Below are 19,182 nucleotides of genomic sequence, written 5' to 3'. Positions count from 1 at the left end.
TTCCCTTTCCCTAACCCTCACCCTAACCCCAACCATAACACTGTTCCTAGCTCAAACCCAAACCCAAACCTAACCCAAACCGTAATCTCAACCCTATCGTTACCCCTAACGCTAACATCAATACTAACCGTAACACTAACTCTAACTGTAACACTGACCGCAACCCCAACCCTAACCCTAAATGCAACCCTAACCTTAACCCTAACCCTAAATTCAACCCTTACCCTCACCCTACCCTCAACCTTAACCCTAACCCAACCCTAAGCCGAAACTCAACCTATTCCTAACACTAACCCTATCCTTAACTCTAACCCTAACCCTAACCCCAATCCGAACCCTAACCTCAATCATAACCCTAACCCTAACCCTAACCTTAACGCTAACCATAACCGTAACCATAACCGTAACCGTAACCGTAACCGTAACCATAACCCTAACGTTAACCCTAACGTTAACCCTAACCCTAACCCTAACGTTAACGCTAACCATAACCCTAACCCTATCCTCAACCCTAACCATACCCTATCCCTAACCAATCCCTAACCAAATCCTAACCCTAACCCTAACCCTAACCCTAACGTCAACCCTAACCCTCACCCTCACCCTAACCTAACCTCAACCCTAACCCTAACCCTAACCCTAACCCCAATCCTAACCTCAACTGTAAATCCAACCCCAATCCTAACCCTAACCCCAACCATAACCATAACCCTAACCTCAACCTCAACACTCACCCTACCCCTACCTCTACCCCTAACCCTAACCCTAACCCTAACCCTAACCCTAAATATAAACCTAACCCTAACCCTAATCTCAACCCTACCCCTACCCCTAACGCCAACACCAACACCAACACTAACCCTAAACGCAAACCTAACCTTAACCCTAACCCTAAGCCTAACTCAACCTAACAGTAACCCTAACCGCAATGCTAACCCTAACCCTAACCTCAACCCTAACCCTAACCTAATCTTAACCCCAATCCAAACCCTAACCTCAACTCTAACCCTAACTCTAACCCTAATCCTAACCCTAACCTCAACCTCAACCCTAACCCTATACGTAACCCTAACCCTAACCTCAACCTCAAACCTAACCCTAACCTCAACCTCAACCCTAACCCTATACGTAACCCTAACCCTAACCTCAACCTCAAACCTAACCCTAACCCTAACCCTAACCTCAACCTCAAACCTAACCCAACCCTAACCCTAACCCTAACCCTAACCCTAACCCTAACCAAAAACATAACCCCATCCCTAACCTTAACCCCAATCCAAACCCTAACCCTAACCCTAACCTCAACTCTAACCCTAACTCTAACTCTAACCCTAACCCTAACCCTAACCCTAACCCTAACCCTAACCCTAACCCTAACTCTAACCCTAACCCTAACCCTAACCCTAACCCTAACCCTAACCCTAACCCCAACTTTATACGTAACCCTAACCCTAACCTCCGCCTGCCAACCTAGCAGTTCGAAAGCACCTCCGGGTGCAAGTAGATAAATAGGGACCGCTTACCAGCGGGAAGGTAAACGGCGTTTCCGTGTGCGGCTCTGGCTCGCCAGAGCAGCGATGTCACGCTGGCCACGTGACCCGGAAGTGTCTCCGGACAGCGCTGGCCCCTGGCCTCTTAAGTGAGATGGGCGCACAACCCCAGAGTCTGTCAAGACTGGCCCGTACGGGCAGGGGTACCTTTACCTTTACCTTTAACCCTAACCTCAAACACAAACCTAACCCTAACCCTATATGTAACCCTAACCCTAACCCTAACCCTAACCTCAAACCTAACCCTAACCCCAACCCTAACCTCAACCCTACCCCTACCCCTACCCCTAATCTCAACACTAATCTTAACCCTAACCTCAACTCTAATCCTAACCGTAAAAGGCGAAAGATTTATATGATCTGAAGAGAAACCAGAGTAATCATGGACAAATAAGAATTTATCTATTCTAGGTAGGATTAGAGCAGTTAAAATGTTTTTGGTACCAAAATTATTATATTTATTTCAAGTAATTACACTACCCATTAGGAAAATATGGTTCAAAACATGGAATCAGGTATTTAAAAACTGGATTTTTGAAAGTAAAGGAGTTAGCACCCCAGACATAGTAAATTATTCATCTCAAGAAGAGATGGGATGGGGAATACCGAACTTAGAATTTTATTATGAAACATTCCAATTGAAAAATCTAATAGATATTGGATATAAGGATGGGATTAAATGGATAAGGCTGGAGAATGAAATAAATGAAGGAATAGGAAGAGAAGGGATATTTAATAGAGATATTAATACGGCTTTTAAGAAGACAATAGGACCAAGGAAAACTGCGTTAGGAATTTGGGAGAATTGAGGGATAAATCAAGTCCAAAGACAGTTCGGTTCTTATCTCTAGAAGCATTTATTTACAAAGCAGTAAATCCATCAGAAACCTCCGACATTCTCTGTGCTCCAAAAGCACACACTCAGCCTCCGAGCTGAGCTGCGTCTCAGGCAGAAGCGAAAGCAAGTCTGAACAGTGACACAGACTGTGACGCACTTCTCTGCGTTAAGCTCCTCCCAGATACAGGACACCACGGAGTTTTAACCCTGTCAGTTCCAAACTCCACAACCCGAACCCTAACCCTAACCGCAACCCTAACCCTAACCCTAACCCTAACCCTAACCCTAACCCTAAACATAATCCTATCATCAAACCCAACCCTAACCCATAACCCTAAGCCTAACCCTAACCACATCCCTAACCCTAACCTTAACCCTCATCCAAACCCTAACCTTAACCCTAACCCTAACCTCAACCCCAACCCCAACCCTAACATTAACCTTAAGCTCAACGCTAAACATAACCCTATCCTCAACCTCAACCTCAACCTCTACCTCAAACTCAAAGCTTACCCTAACCCTAACCCTAACCTCAACCCTAACCCTAACCTTATCCCTAACCCTAACCCTAACACCAATCCTAGTCCTAATCCTAATATTACCCTTACCTCAACCCCTTACCCTAACTCTAAGTCTACCTCTACCGCATAGGGTTAGGGTTAGGGTTGTGGTTGTGGTTAGGGTTGTGGTTAGGGCTGTGGTTGTGGTTAGGGTTAGGGTTAGGGTTTGGATTATTGTTATTCTTAGGTTTAGGGTTGAGGATAGGTTTAGGGTTCAGGTTAGGGGTAGTGTTAGGGTTAGGGTTGGGGTTAAGGTTAAGGTTAAGGTTAAGTTTAGGGCAAGGGCTAGGGCTAGGGCTAGGGCTAGGGCTAGGGTTAGGGTTAGGGTTAGAGCTAGGGCTAGGGCTAGGGCTAGGGTTAGGGTTAGGGTTAGGGTTAGGGTTAGGGTTAGAATTGAATTTAGGATTAAGGTCCAGGTTCGGGTTCGGGTTGTGGCTAGGGTTAGGGTTGCGGTTAAAGCTGAGCTTAGGGTTAGGGTTAGGGTTGAGGCTATGATCAGGGTTATAGCTGTAGGGTTAGGGTTAGGGGTGAGCTTAGGGTTTAGGGTTAACTTTAGAGTTGAGTTTAGGGTTAGGGTGAGGGTTTGAGCTGAGCTTAGGGTTTGGGTTATGGTGGACGTTATGGTTATGGTTAGAGCTGAGCTTTGGGTTGTGGTTAGGGGTGATGCTATGATCAGGGTTAGAGTTGGGGTTAGGTTCAGGTTCAGGTTTGGGTTATTGTTAGTTTTAGGGTTAGGGTTGGTCTTCCGCTTGAGGCGCCAGTTAACATGGCCGACAATACCATCGCTCCTGTTCCCACGAGGTAATTAGAGGCTGAGATGGGAGTAACCAGCCTCCCAAATTCTTCTCGGTGTAAGGGAAGATGCAGTCTCATCCGTGGAAGCCCAATAAACCACCCCAAGTTCGTAAAGAATGAGGGAAAAGTCCCCGAGGGAGGGGACTGTGGAAACAACTCAGAGGCCATGAAAGAAGGAAGGTTAACAACAGGAAGTTTTAAAGGAGCTATTGGAAACTCAAGGCAGTAGAGATATAAGATGATCAGAGGCCCTCTGAACTTGAAGCATGGGAAGTCCCAATAAAAATTTATAATTTGGAAGAATATTCAGACTATATGATATGTATTTGTATAATTTGGAATATTTAATGTGATTTGATTGGAGTGTTAAAATGGAAAATTTAATAAAAATTATTTGTTTTAAAAAAGGTTTAGGATTGGGTTAGGGTTGAGGTTGAGGTTGAGGTTGATGTCGAGGTTGAGGGTTAGGGTTAGGGTTAGGGTTGGCGTTGAGTTTAGGATTAGTGTTAGGTTTAGCCTTAAGGTTAGGGGTAGGGTTAGGGTTAGAGGTGAGATTGGCGTTAGGGTTGGGTTAGGTTTAGGTTTAGGCTTAGGATTAGGGTTATGGTTAGAGCTGAGCTTAGCGTTAGGGTTGGGGTTACAGTTAGTGTTAGGTTTAGCCTTAGGGTTAGGGTTAGGATTAGGGTTAGAGCTGAGGTTGGGGTTAGGGTTAGGGTTCGGGTTAGGGTTAGGGTTAGGGTTAGGGTTAGGGTTAGGGTTAGGGCTAGGGCTAGGGCTAGCACTAGTGTTAGAGTTAGGGTTAGGGTTAGGGTTAGGGTTAGGGTTAGGGTTAGGGTTAGGGTTAGCATTAGAGTTGAGCTTAGGGTTTGGGTTCGAGTTGAGGTTCTGGTTACGGTTAAAGCTGAGTTTAGGGTTGGGATTAGGGCCAAGCTATGATTAGGGTTAGGGTTAGGGTTGGGGTTAGGTTCTGGTTCTGGTTGAGGTTGATGTCGAGGTTTAGGGTGATGTTAGGGTTAGGGTTGACGTTGAGTTTAGCGTTAGTGTTAGGTTTAGGGTTAGGTTTAGAGCTAAGCTTAGCGTTAGGGTTAGGGTTAGGGTTGATCTTATGGTTATGGTTAGGGTTAGAACTGAGCTTAGGGTTGGGGTTAGGGTTGAGGCTGTGATCGGGGTTACGGTTGGGGTTAGGGTTAGTGTTGAGGTTAGTGTTAGTGTTGGCATTGAAGTAAGTGTTAGGGTTAGCGTTAGACCTATCTTTAGGCTTAGGCTTAGGGTTGATTTTAGGGTTGGGGTTAGGGTTGAGGTGAGATTCAGAGGTGGGGTTAAATTTGAAGTCATTGTTACGGTTATGGTTAGGCTTAGGCTTAGGCTTAGGCTTAGGTTTATGTTTAGGCTTACAGTTGAGTTTTGGGATGCAGTTAGGGTTGGGGTTAGGGTTAGGGTTACAGTTACTGGTATGGTCAGGGCTAGGGCTATGGTTAGGGTTAGGGCTTGGTTTAGTGTTGGGGTTAGTCTTAGACCTAGGGTTAAGTTTAGGGTTAGGGTTGAATTTAGGCTTAGTCTTAGTCTTAGGCTTGAGTTTAGTGTTATGGTTAGGGTTGAGGTTACGGTTGGGGTTTGGGTTAGGGTTAGGTTTAGGGTTGAGGTTAGGGTTAGGGTTAGATTTAAAGTTGGGGTTAAGTTTGAAGTCAGGGTTGTGGTTAGGGTAAAGGTTTTGGTTACAATTAGGGTTAGGTTTAGGTCAACTAAGGATGAAGGAAATTTGTCAAATTTTGGTTTCTCTCAGTTTCTTATTTTCTCAATCTTAAATTTCTGCAGCAGTTTGTGATTTATTTATTTCATATCTCCATTTTGGATTAGGTACATTGAAGCGGCAGAACTGAAAGGTATTCCTTCCCTCTGTCTTTAGTGAAACAAATAAACAGAAAGGCAAAGTCCGCCAGCTATTTTTACAAAAATCTAATTGTTTAGATGATTTACTTTACTGGCTGGAAGACATAGGGACCAGACAAAACAGGAAGAGACAAATAAAGAGAATTTAAGAGAGAGATGCATTGAGAGAAGGGGAAGACAGGGTGTGAAGGACATCTATTGGTCAGGAGGTGTAACAACAGGGAATTGATATTGGAATTTTACTTGGAAAAGGGAGCTAGGGGGACAGCCAGAGGAAGTTGGGGGAATTTCAGTAGAATAATATTATTATTCATAAATAAATAATAACAATATGTATTTGAAATAGAACATATAAACTGTGAAGCTTATAAACTGAACGTGTTTGCAGTCAACCTTGTGACAGCAACCCTTGGTCAACGTATAAAGGGTGCTGGACAAAATTCAGGAGCTTGGACAAATAGCCAGTTTTAAGCTTAATAAAACAAAAACAAAAATATTGGTGAAATATATGACAGATCCATTTAAAGAATTGTTACAACAGATCACAGAAATATCGATAGAAAAGAAGGTTAAACATTTAGGAGTATAAAAAAGGTAAAGGTACCCCTGCCCGTACGGGCCAGTCTTGACAGACTCTGGGGTTGTGCGCCCATCTCACTCAAGAGGCCAGGGGCCAGCGCTGTCCAGAGACACTTCCGGGTCACATGGCCAGCGTGACAAAGCTGCATCTGGCGAGCCAGCGCAGCACACGGAAACGCCGTTTACCTTCCCACCAGTAAGTGGTCCCTATTTATCTACTTGTACCCGGGGGTGCTTTCGAACTGCTAGGTTGGCAGGCGCTGGGACCGAACAGCGGGAGCGCACCCCGCCGCGGGGATTCGAACCGCCGACCTTTCGATCGGCAAGCCCTAGGTGCTGAGGCTTTTACCCACAGCGCCACCCGCGTCCCCATTTAGGAGTATAGTTAACAGCAAAAAAAAAAAACTCAGTATCTTCAAAGGTAGCTATATACCTAGGTGGAGAGAAATAAAAAGAAACTTAGAGGTATGGGGAAGGATGAATTTGTCCTTTTGAAGAATATTGACTATAAAAATGAATCAGCTACCAAGAATATTATTTCTGTTTCAATCAATGCCCATGATCAGTGGGGCAGGGCACTTTAAAGAATGGCAAAGAAAAATATCTAAATTCATCTGGCAGGGGGGAAATCCAAGGATAAAATATAAACTACTGATAGACTCTATTTTTTAAAAAGTTTTTTATTTGAAAACACACAAATACCAAATTACACACAAATTACAAAAATAACCATAGACACATAATTTTCTTAGCAAACAATAAAACATCTATTGGTCTTAACACTAAAGAGCCAACCTCCCGTCTATTCCATATTTCAAATTCATATCACTTTTTGCCAGTACACACTTTTATCATAATTAAACTTATTCTCAATAAATCTAATTTCTTATATCTACCTTGCAAGTATTACTGAAGTTCCTCGAATGCTGCAACAGAATTTAAACTACTATATTTATTTTTCAGATAATCTTTGAAAACCTCCCATTTTGAAACAAATTCCTGTTTTGATTTATTCTTTATGTTTTCTGATAAACTATCTAATTCGGCATATTCTGTCAGCTTTTGGATCCAATCTTGTATAGAGGGGATTTCATTACTCTTCCATTTTGCTGCGATCAAAACTCTTGCTGCCGCCGTCGCATATAAAAAGATACCCTTCCTCTTTTGTGGAATATCCAAATCTGTTATTCCTAGGAGGTAGGCCTCTGGTTTTTTATTGAAAGTGATCTTTAGCATTTTTTGCAGTTCTGCATGTATACTCTCCCAGAACACCTGCATTTTCCTACATGTCCACCACATATGGTAGAATGTTCCTGAGTCTCCGCATCTCCAGCAATTACTTGACACATTTTTATACATTTTTGAAAGTTTCCATGGTGTTAGATACCATCGATGTTGCATTTTTTGAAAGTTCTCTCTAATCGTGTAACAATTTGTGAATTTCCAATTGATCTTCCATAAATTTTCCCATTGGGCCATGGTTATTGAATGGCCAAAATGCTGGGACCACCTCACCATTGCCACTGTTACCTCCTCCTCCTTGACTGTCCAGTCAAGAAGGAGTCGATAAGTTTTGGAAAGAGTTTTTCTTTTAGAATTTACAAGATCAGATTCGAATCGGGAAATTTCTGTTGAGAACCCCTTTTGTTTGTCAGATTTAAATTTTTCAAATAACTGATGGTATTGGAACCAGTCTGAGATGTGTTCTCTTATTTCCTCAAAGTTTTTAAATTTTATTTGGTTATCTTCATTTTTTAGAAGTATTTTATATGTTGGCCAGCTTTCCTGGGTATTTTTCCGTTTTACTGCTACGGCTTCTATTGGAGAAGTCCACCACGGGACTTTAGGTTCCATCAGGTCTTTATATTTTTCCCATACAGCAAAGAGTGATTTTCTTATTATATGGTTGGTAAATTTTTTATGAATTTTCGCTTTTCCATATATCAGGTAGGCGTGCCATCCCCAACGGTTGTCAAAACCTTCCAGGTCCAAGAGGTCCGGATCCTGCAACGTGCACCAATCTTTTAGCCAGGTGAAACAGGCTGCCTCGTAGTAAAGTTTTAAGTTGGGTAGGGAAAAGCCTCCTCTCTCTTTTATGTCTATTAAGATCAGGTGTTTAATCCTAGGTTTCTTCCCTTCCCACAGGAATTTGGAAATTTCTCTTTGCCATATCCTAAGACAACCTGCTTCGCCCAGTACTGGAATCATTTGAAATAAAAAGATTAATTTTGGAAGCACATTCATCTTTATAATGGAAATCCTACCCAGAAATGTTAATTTTAGTTTACTCCAGGTTACAAAGTTTTTTCTAACCTCTAACAAAGTTTTGGTGTAATTATCCTGAAATAAGTTTATGTTCTTGGGGGTGATCCAAATACCCAAGTATTTTGCTTTTGAGGAGATTTTCAGGCCCAATATTTTTTCTAAGTTTTCCTTTTCTTCTGTGGTTACATTTTTAACAAGCATTTTTGTTTTTGTTATATTCAGCTTAAAGCCTGCCACTTCTCCAAATTCTTTAATCAATTCCAGCACTCTTTTCAGACTTTCTTTAGGGTTTTCAGTCATAACAAGTAAATCGTCTGCAAACGCTTTAATTTTATATGTTTTGTTTCCCAGAGTGATGCCTTTAACAAGTTGATCCTTTCTTATCTGATTGTTCAAGACTTCCATCACCAAGATAAATATCAGTGGTGACAGTGGGCAGCCCTGTCTGGTTCCCTTGTTTATTTTGCACTTCTCAGTAATTCTTCCATTGATGATCAATTTTGCATATTGTTCCGAATAGATGGCATTTATTCCTTTACAAATATTTTCTCCCAGTCCGATTTCTTCCATTAATTTTTTCATAAACTTCCAGGACACATTGTCAAAAGCTTTTTCAGCATCCACCAACATAATAGCTGCTGGTTTATCAATTTTAATATCCAAATATCCAAATACATTAATCACACATCTAATGTTGGATTGCATAAATCATCCAGGAAGAAATCCAGTTTGATCTTTATGAATTATCTCTGTCAGCACCATTTTTAATCTATTTGCAAGAATGTCTGAGAATATCTTGTAATCGCTATTTAGCAGTGCAATGGGTCTGTAATTGGCCATGTTTGAGGCATCTGTTCCCTGTTTGTGGATAAGAGTAATAAAGCTGTCCTTCCAGGTTTTCGGTAGTTTTCCATTTGCTAGAATATTATTCATTAGGTCTTTCATGGGAAGAAATAATGCTTGTTCTAACTTTTTATAGTAATTAGCTGGGAGACCATGTGGGCCCAGTGTCTTTCCTAATTTTGATCTCTGTATAGCTTGTTGCACCTCCATAGCTGTTATTGGTGAGTTCAAGATTTCAGTTTTTTCCTTAGGTATTAATGGTGGTTTATTTTTGCCCAAATAATCAATTATTTTTTCTAGAGTCTCTGGACCTTCTTTATATAGCTTTCCAAAAAAACTAGCAAAATTTTTACTAATTTCCTTCGGTTCTTGAATCCATTTGTCTTCAGTTTTAATTTTATTGATAATTCTATCTTCCTTTTTCTTCTTTAATTGCCAGGCCAGAAGTTTGCCAGGTTTATTTGCAAACTCAAAATTTCTATGTTGCAACCATTTTATCTTCCATTCTATCTCTTCATTTATTATCATGGAGAATTGCGTCTGTAAAATTTTTATATTTTGCTTAATTAGTTCATCATCTGGTTTTTGGAAAAGGATCCTTTCCTTTTTTCTAATTTCCTCCCAGATCTCCATTTTCTTCTTCTCTTTTATTTTCCTTTGGAATGCGTTTTGTTGGATAAAGAAGCCTCTTATGACGGCTTTACCCGCGTCCCAAACCGTCTCTAGATCTACTCCTTGATTTAAATTAAACTTAAAATATTCTTCTAAGATTTGCTTGGCCTTCTGTACAGTTTTTTCATCGTTTAACATACTCTCTTTAAGTTGCCACCTTTTAACCTTTTCTTCTTTTCCTTTAAAGTTAACCCAGACTGCGCTATGATCTGAAATTGTCCTGCTTGATCTGCTTTTGTAATATTATTTAATAAATCCTTTGTTGTCCAGATCGCGTCGATTCGTCCCGCCGATTTATGTGGCTCTGAATAGTGTGTAAATTCTTTCTCTGTTGGATTCTTAAACCTCCAAGCGTCAAACAAATTCAGGAGTTCTATTAATTGGAAAAATGTAGTTGGGAGTTTGTTCTGCCTCTTTTCTTTCTTCTTTATTGTTCTGTCCATGTTTGGATTGACTACTCCATTAAAATCTCCTAATAATATAATTCCCCCCCCTAAATATTCTATGACTTTTTCTTCCAAGAATTGATAGAATTCGGATTTTATTTCATTTGGTGCATAAATTCCAATAACTATCACTTTTTCATTATTGATCTTAACTTCTATAATCACTGTTCAACCTTTTTCATCATTGTAAAGCAGTTTTGGCTCCAGCTGAGGTTTTACATAGATTACCACCCCTCTCTTTTTTTCTTTACTTGATGCAATAAACTCAAGCCCCAATCTTTTATTTATTAATACTCTTTTATGTTTTTCCGCTACATGGGTTTCTTGCAGACAGATTAGATCATATTTTTGCTTAACCAGAATATATTCCACCTTGTTCCTTTTTTATTTTTCATTTAAACCATTTACATTCCAAGTAATAAATTTATAATCCATACTTTATTTCTTATGATACGTGAACGGATTAATAATAAATAATAAATAAATAAAATTACACATTCAAGGTCTCAGTATACGTTTAATAAATTCCCTTCTTAGATCTGTCTCCTAACTCTCAACTGTTTGTTCAATTTCCTCTGATTCTCCCAACAATTGCCTTTTCCCTCCGAGCTCTTTCCGGTACTTTTTCCAGAACTTGTCTGCATCTAATGCTGACAAGCACTTTCTACATTTCCCTTTAGAGAAAAAGGAGGTGCCTTCAGGGTACTCCCACCTATAGTCCACTGCCTTAGCCTTTAGTGCCTCGGCTAGAGGTTTGTAAGCTTCTCTCTTTTTTATCAATCGATTCGGGATAATCTTGTGGACGATAATATCATTTCCTTCCGACTTGAATTTCTTCTTGTTGCTAGCTTGTAAAATTCTATTTCTGAAATCCATAGAGTTAAAAGAGACCAAACAGTCAGCCGGCCACTTATTTGCTTTTGCTACATTAGATTTGACTCTATATGCTTTTTCTATTTTTTGTGTTACTTCTGCTTCTTCTAGGTCTAACCAAGCTGCTAGCTCTTTTGAGATTTTTTTCTCAATTATTTCCTCTGCGTCCTCTGTTAGTCCTCTGAATCTTAGGGTATTCTCCCTTCTCTGCATTTGCAACATCGCAATAGAGTCCAAAGTTGAATCCTGCTGTGCTTTCAGATCTGCTGTTTCTTTCCTTATCTTATCACATTCCCTTTTCAACTCTCTATTTTCATTTTGTAATTTTTTTCTGAGCTTCCTCTAGGTTCTGTGTTTTACCTTTAAGGTCTAGCACTATTTTCGTCAGTTCTGAATTTTTTTTGTACTAAATTGTTGACTACTGATAGACTCCAAAGAAAGAGGTGGCTTCTCTCTGCCAGATTTGAAACTATATTATGAAGCGTCCAGCCTATGCTGGCTTTGGGACTGGATATCATTAAAAAAATACAGATATTTTAGATCTAGAAAGTCATGATAATAGGTTTGGGTGGCATACATATTTATGGTATGAAAAAATGAAAGTACATAAGGGATCCTTGAGCCACTTGATAAGAAAATCTATTCATGAGGTATGGGAGAAATATAAAAAATCTCCCCATTAGAAGCAATATCTGTTAAAAAATTAAATATGAGAGGTGATTGGGGAATTTATAAAGAGCTGTTAACAGAAGTGGAAGATCAATTAAAACTGAAAAAGTCTGAAGACATTAGAGAGTTATTAACAGACTGGTTACCATCAATTAAAGGATGTCTTCAAACTGGACAAAAAGAAAAGATTTGGTACAGAGATGTCAAGGTTTGAAAAAGATCTGTTGGAAAATAATGTGAAATCCCTTTCAAAAATGTATAAATTTCTTTTAGAATGGTTTACTAAAGATGAAGAAGTTAAATCAGTAATGATACACTGGGCAAGAGATTTTGGTTATAATATACAGTTTTCTTCATGGGAAAAGTTATGGAAAGAGAATTTGAAGTTTACAGCCTGCAGTTCGTTGAAAGAAAATTATATGAAAATGATGTATTGTTGGTATCTGACACCTAGAAAAATGGTGAAAATGTATAGAACCAGTTCAAATGTGCGCTGGAAATGTAAAAGAAAAGAGGTTATGTTTTATCATACGTGGGAAATGATATATAATGAGTTAAAAAAATGTTTAAGATAACTTTTGTTAAAAAAACCAGAGGCTTTTTTGTTAGGCATTATAGGTGTGGAACTACCAAAAGAAAATAAAAGTCTGTTTATGTATGCAATGGCAGCAGTAAGGATGCTTCTTGCCCAGAGATGGAAAGAAGAAGCACCGACCAGAGAAGAGTGGCAGACCAAGCTGATGGAATATGCAGAAATGGCGAGACTGATGGGAAAGATCAGAAATCAGGAAGACCAAGTATTCTTAAAAGACTAGAATAGCTTTTTAACGTATGTGAGAGATCACTGTAAACAGTTCAAAGTATTGGCAGGAATACTATGACACTTATAATGGAACATTTTGGATTTTGGATACAATGATTATATAACAGATAGATTACAGTAAAAGATGCAGGAATAAAATTTAGAATTGGAACCCATGGAAGGGAGGAAGGAGGTCGCAAGGTTCGAAAGAATCCTGTTCTTTTTCTAATGTGTGAAAATGATATGTTTATGGTATATAACTTTCATGTTAAATTAATTTAAAAAAACACTTAACTTTATATAAAAACACACTTAACTTTTACCCTGCACTTTCTAGGCAAAGAACCACACTTTAAAGTGTCATATCCAATTTTCTTTTTCTTTTGCCTTGGTGCAAACATCAAATTGCAGAAAGCCCAACTGGTGTTTGTTCCATGGGTTTTCCTGGGGAATTTGGCAAGACGAAACAAAAACTTCTCACTTTTTTATTGAGTTTTTTTGGGGGAAATTATACATATAAAACAAAATGATTTCCAACATTAAAATACAGAGTTCTTTCAAACCCTTAGACCTTCCTTCCTTCCTTCCATGGGTTCCATCTTTAAGATTAAATTTACTGCATCTTTTAACCTGGGCTGCATCAATAGGAGTATAGCATCTAGATCAAGGGAAATAATAGTGCCACTGTATTCTGCTCTGGTCAGACCTCACCTGGAGTACTGTGTCCAGTTCTGGGCACCACAGTTCAAGAAGGACACTGACAAACTGGAACGTGTCCAGAGGAGGGCAACCAAAATGGTCAAAGGCCTGGAAACGATGCCTTATGAGGAACGGCTAAGGGAGCTGGGCATGTTTAGCCTGGAGAAGAGGAGGTTAAGGGGGGATATGATAGCCATGTTCAAATATATAAAAGGATGTCACATAGAGGAGGGAGAAAGGTTGTTTTCTGCTGCTCCAGAGAAGCGGACATGGAGCAATGGATCCAAACTACAAGAAAGAAGATTCCACCTAAACATTAGGAAGAACTTCCTGACAGTAAGAGCTGTTTGACAGTGGAATTTGCTGCCAAGGAGTGTGGTGGAGTCTCCTTCTTTGGAGGTCTTTAAGCAGAGGCTTGACAACCATATGTCAGGAGTGCTCTGCTTGGCAGGGGGTTGGACTTGATGGCTCTTGTGGTCTCTTCCAACTCTATGATTCTATGATTCTATTCTATGATTCTAACCTTATCTATCTATTATATAACCATAATTACCATTAAAAAATTCCAGTTACAAGTTTCTTTACATCCTTGCCAAAGATTTTAACTGTTTACAGTGGTCTTTTAAAGAAATTACAAATTTACTCCGGTCATTTTAGAACTTGTTTTGTACATTTTAGCATTTTTACTCTCTGTTAGATACCAACGATACATCATTTCCATATAATTTTCTTTCAAGGAACAGCATGCAGTAAATTTTATTTCCTCTTTCCATAAGTTTTCCCAAGATGAAAGTTGGATATTATATCCAAAGTTTCTAGCCCAATGTATCATCACTGCCTTAACTTCTTCATCTTTTCTATACCATTCTAAAAGTAATTTATACATTTTTGATAGAGCGTGTTCTCCTTCATAGAGAGCACATGTTGTGGGCTGGGATTGTATAGATGGCCACAGCAGTGATTGGGCTGTTTTGGGTTGCTGGGGAAATTTTGATGTTGCCAATTTGTGGGATGGACCAAGGTTTTATATACTGAGCACGCAGCATTCTCTTGCATTGCGTGCACCAGATCACCCGCCCACCCAGTGGCGTAGCGTGGGGGTGCAGGGGGGGCCAGCCGTACCGGGCGCAACATTTTTTGGGGGGGGCGCACGCTCTCACTCGCAGCTCTCTGCCCCTACCTGGCTCACTCACTCTCTCTCACTGCAGTGCTGGCTGTGCGAATCCGATCCGAGCTGCCGGGTCGCCGCCCACTGTGGAGGGAGAGGGTGCCAGGCGTGCGGTGTGGTGCGGAGCGGAGAGAGAGCGAGGGAGGGACTATCTGGGGGAGGGACAGTGTAGCGGCTGCCCAGCGCAGCGCTGAGCGCGGGAGAGAACTACACCCGACCAGCCCAGGCAGCAGCAAGAAGAAGCTAGCAGCGGCGGCAGGTTAGGGGTTAGGGGCGCAAATTACTTGCCTTGCCCCGGGTTAGGGGGCGCAAATTACTTGCCTTGCCCTGGGTGCTGACAACCCACGCTACGCCGCTGCGCCCACCCTCCCTAATTTAGGGTTTTTGTGTTTGACCTTGCTATGCCTGTCATGGGGTCATCTGCTTTGGGGGCAGGGGCCTGGTAGGAATTTTGCCCACTTGGCTGATTGGCTGGTGCCATGTGGTTTTTGCCTACTGCGTAGCAAATTGTCACAACTTGTAAGGTTGAGGTTAGGCATTGGTTAAAAAAATTGGTTGGTGGAGGGTCATGGATTGGCTGTGCCTGCCCTTCCAATGCTGCTGCTGCAAGGGAATTCCGTTAAAGGAATCCAGGGGCTTGCCATGGTTTCGTCCGAATCCCTGCCATGAGGCTTGGGCCGTGCAAGTCCCTGGAACATTTGGGGAGAGGTGAGGGTCTGGTGACCAGCTCCATTTTCTCCCCAAAATGTTTTCCCTTACTGGCTTTCGCAGGGTTGTGGAAGTCAGTTCTTTCCCTGGGCGGGGACAGATAGTCGTAACCAATGCCTAAGCAACCACTCACATTTATGTATTTTAATAAAATTGTGGCCAAATTATGCCAAAAACCTTAAACAAAAATTCTGTGTGAATTGTGTTTTATTTTGGGGGCTGGCTTGGGAGACCTCGACATGCAACACTTTCAAAATAAAAACTTCTCAAACCTGTGCCTAGAAATCAAATGGAAATGTAGATGAGCCCCCAAAATGCTACACAAATTATTATTAATACTGCTATTACCAAATAAGCTTTTAGGAAGACCGCCCGCCCCCCCACTCCTGCTACTTACATAAGGGCTAAGACAAAACAGGCTTCCGAAACAGTATGAAAATATAGGCGTATTATCTTGGTTGTTTCCCATAGTGCCTATGCAGTAGATGCTGTTCCTGCCAGATTATAGCATGGAGGATTCAGTTTTCATCATTGTTCCCCTGAAAATAAATAGGATGACTCATGTGTAACTGGCTGGGTTGTGTATTGGATGTCCAATCTGGGGGTATCAATGAACTCTCTCATACTCCTTCCCAGGAGGGCAGAAATATTGCTCCTTGGCTCAAAATTCCTTCTTGGCTCTTTGCGCTGCCAGCTGTTAGGTTGAATGGCAATCAAACTCTTTGTGCCTTGGAATTAAAAGGATCCTGGAGGCTATGTTAGATCCCACCCTATCTCTCGAGGAAGAGCGATTCTGTGTTCAGATCATCTCTATGTCGCCTAAGGAGTATTGCTAAATTGTTTCTGTGGCTGCGGCAGGGACAGGCAATGCCTGCCTTCTTAAACTATGCATAATGCCATGCAGCGTGTCACAGTGGCCAAATCTTTCTGAGCATGCAATGGGCAACTGGTATCAAAAGTGCCAATTCTTAAATGCAAATTGCCCACAGGCTGCCACCACTACTGCACATATATTTTTATGGCATGGTTTATTATAAAAAATATATAGTATGAATAGGGCTGTCAACCAATTTAAGAATTTGTCATTAATGGGTAATCTACCCTTTAACTGTTTAATCAATCAATTAGGTTTATAGGCATATCTGTACGACCAAATATCTGAAAATGGTTGCCTTGGTGAAGAAAGGAAGGGCAAGATGATCCGCAATTTCACAAACAAAAGTTAGAAGAAAACTTTTGCCCACAGAATATTAGAAGGAAAGTTCACATACTTCTATTTTGTGGGCCAGATTCAACTCACCTGCTGCACTAGTGGAAGCCAGTGTAAGGACTCCCACAAATGCAATGGGGGTTCCCCTCTCCTCCCCCAAATTCACACTGAAAGGTGAGGGGAACCCCCAGAACAGAAGGGTTAGGCGTGAGAGGGGATATTATTCCGTCTGACAAACAAAAAATGTTTGTGCTGATGGAACAATTGCATTAGCACAACATTGAGTTCCACCCTATAGGATTATACTGACATACTGTATTGTACCACTGCTAAAGGAGCCCCACAAAGCAAATGAGTGTCCTGAACTTACAAGGCCCTGCTAATTAAAATTACCAAAAGGGAAAGGCCATAATAAGATGGAAGCAGGACTTAGGTTATGTAACTGAATATAAAGAGTGGGAAAAACTGTGGACAAAAATTATAAATTTTACAGCATGTTATTTAGTAAGAGAAAACTACCTGAAAATGCACCATAGGTGGTATTTAACACCGGAGAAATTGGCTAAAATGAACAAAGCACTTAATAATAAGTGTGGAAGATGCACAAAGCAGATTGGAACCTTCTACCATATGTGGTGGACATGTCCAGAGATCAGAAAGTTCTGGGACATGATCCATGAAGAAATAAAAAAGTTACTAAGAACTTCACATAGCAAAAGACCAGAAACATATCTTTTGGGAATATTGAATAGTAATATTCCTAGAGAAAATACTAAATTATTTCTGTATGCAACATAAACAGCGAGAATCCTGGTAGCTAAGTACTGGAAGGGTAACCAGGTACCGACCAAAGAGGAATGGTTATGTAAATTATGTGAGTATTTGGAACTGGCCAAATTGGCAGATATAAGAAGACTAAAGCTTGGAAGTGCTTGAATGATTATTTAGAAAGACAAGGTTCTAATGTAAAAAATTGGCTGTGTCTAGAATGACCTCGTGAATACATATCTATATATTAAGATGAAAATAATACTGAAATACAGATAAAATATGAAATGTGAAAGGAAGTGTTGTGAGAGTGATGGAAGTCTATTATTACTAATATTTTGTAAAATAGTGTTTATTGTATTGAAATATTATACTTTTCTTTATTCTTTTACTGTCTACTGTTCTTTGCATTTTTTTCTTTTTCTTCTGCATTTTTTTCTCTTTATATTATTCTTTATGTATGGTTTGGTATTGATGTATTTACTTTGCAATAAAAAAATTATTAAAAAATAATAAATAAATAAATAAATAAAATTACCAATATCCACTGAGCAAGAACAGTCCTTGTTGCAAAAGATTGTTTTATTACAATTCCCCATTTTAATTTGTTGCCCATGTTATTTCTCCTAATTCTTTCTGGCTTAGCAGAGATGGGCTCTCACATCCTGCATGACCTCAAATAAATAGGTTGCAGCTCAGTAGGAAACTCAAAGCAGCCCAATTTACTGCAGCCATCCTTCCTTGTCGGTCCCTCCTTTCCCCAAGGATACAGAGGGCTCTTATTATTTTTGCTGGAGATTGTGAAGGCTTCCAAATGGACCAAAGCTTTGCAGTCAGACAGAAGTTCTAGAGGGGCCACTTTCCTATTGCACAGATATATCATTTGCCACTGGAAGTGCCTGTAATTCCTGGCAGCAGGGAATTTAGCATATGCGCTGCCAGGGTGCAAAGATGCGCCCAGTGCCCCCAAATTTAGTTTAGCCACTTCCAAATTAACTACTTTTATTGAGCTTTCTGGGGAAGGGGTAAAGCCAAAAGCCAAAATTGTTGAGCTTTTTTTTTTAGAGGGGAAACAATGAAATACTGCTTTTGTTTCCTGACTCATCAGGTATATTTGATACTACAAAGTAACAGAGCGACAGAGGAAGCAGGCGGGGACTTTTGCGCCATTGCTTTTCACTGCCGCCAATCGAGAGGGACTGGTATACAGTAGGTATACATTTGGCGCCCCTAGAATTAGGCGCCCGGGTGCCCCACAGCCCTTGCACCCCCAGGTATAGACGGTCCTGCTTGGCAGCCAGGAGTCATGGGGACTTGTGAGCATCCACAAACCCCAGCTGACCCCAAATGACAGCTCCGCGAGCTTAAAGGAGGAATTGCAACACTTGAATTGGGGCTATTTGGGAGAGGGAAGTTCACCTAGTGGGCGGCCAAAGGGACTGAGGTAGCCTTTCAGCTCCACGTATTGATTTCAGCCAGATTCCTTTGAGCAGAATCCAAAGTACCTTCTTCCACTGAGTTTTTAACTCAGGATTTGCTGACGCCAGTGCTTTTCCTTTGCCCTCCAGCTCCATAAACTGCTTTCTAAGCCAAATGCATCTTTCCTAAATTCAAAAAGGATATAGAGATTCTTTCTGCAGTTCTTGCCTGTGAAGACAAGATACATACAAGGTAATAATTCCATATTTTTTCAACCTACATTATCCACTCCGGTGGAGTGAGGTGGTGGTGCTACAGTGGATTAAAGATGTCTCTTTTAAAGAAACGATGGGTGGCTGTGTGCTCCACTGATGCCGAGGGCTAGAGCACAGCCTACATGGAAGTAAAACAACAGCAACATAGAAGCA

General features: G+C 40.7%; 1 long non-coding RNA gene across 1 annotated transcript in view; it reads right to left on the bottom strand.

Moving 5' to 3' along the window:
* The window catches only part of LOC307212748, a 154,032-nt gene extending 135,056 nt beyond the window's left edge, over window positions 1-18,976 (bottom strand). Inside the window, exon 1 of the long non-coding RNA XR_013837169.1 lies at window positions 18,841-18,976. This is a non-coding gene — a long non-coding RNA (uncharacterized lncRNA). The remainder of the gene's footprint in view (window positions 1-18,840) is intronic.
* Between the last annotated feature and the right edge of the window lie 206 nt (window positions 18,977-19,182).

The sequence above is a fragment of the Podarcis cretensis genome (genome assembly GCF_951804945.1).
Source record: "Podarcis cretensis genome assembly, chromosome: 3".
Classification (NCBI taxonomy): Eukaryota; Metazoa; Chordata; class Lepidosauria; order Squamata; family Lacertidae; genus Podarcis; species Podarcis cretensis.
Note: the sequence above shows the minus strand (reverse complement) of the source record. Positions and strands in the feature narration are given on the sequence as shown.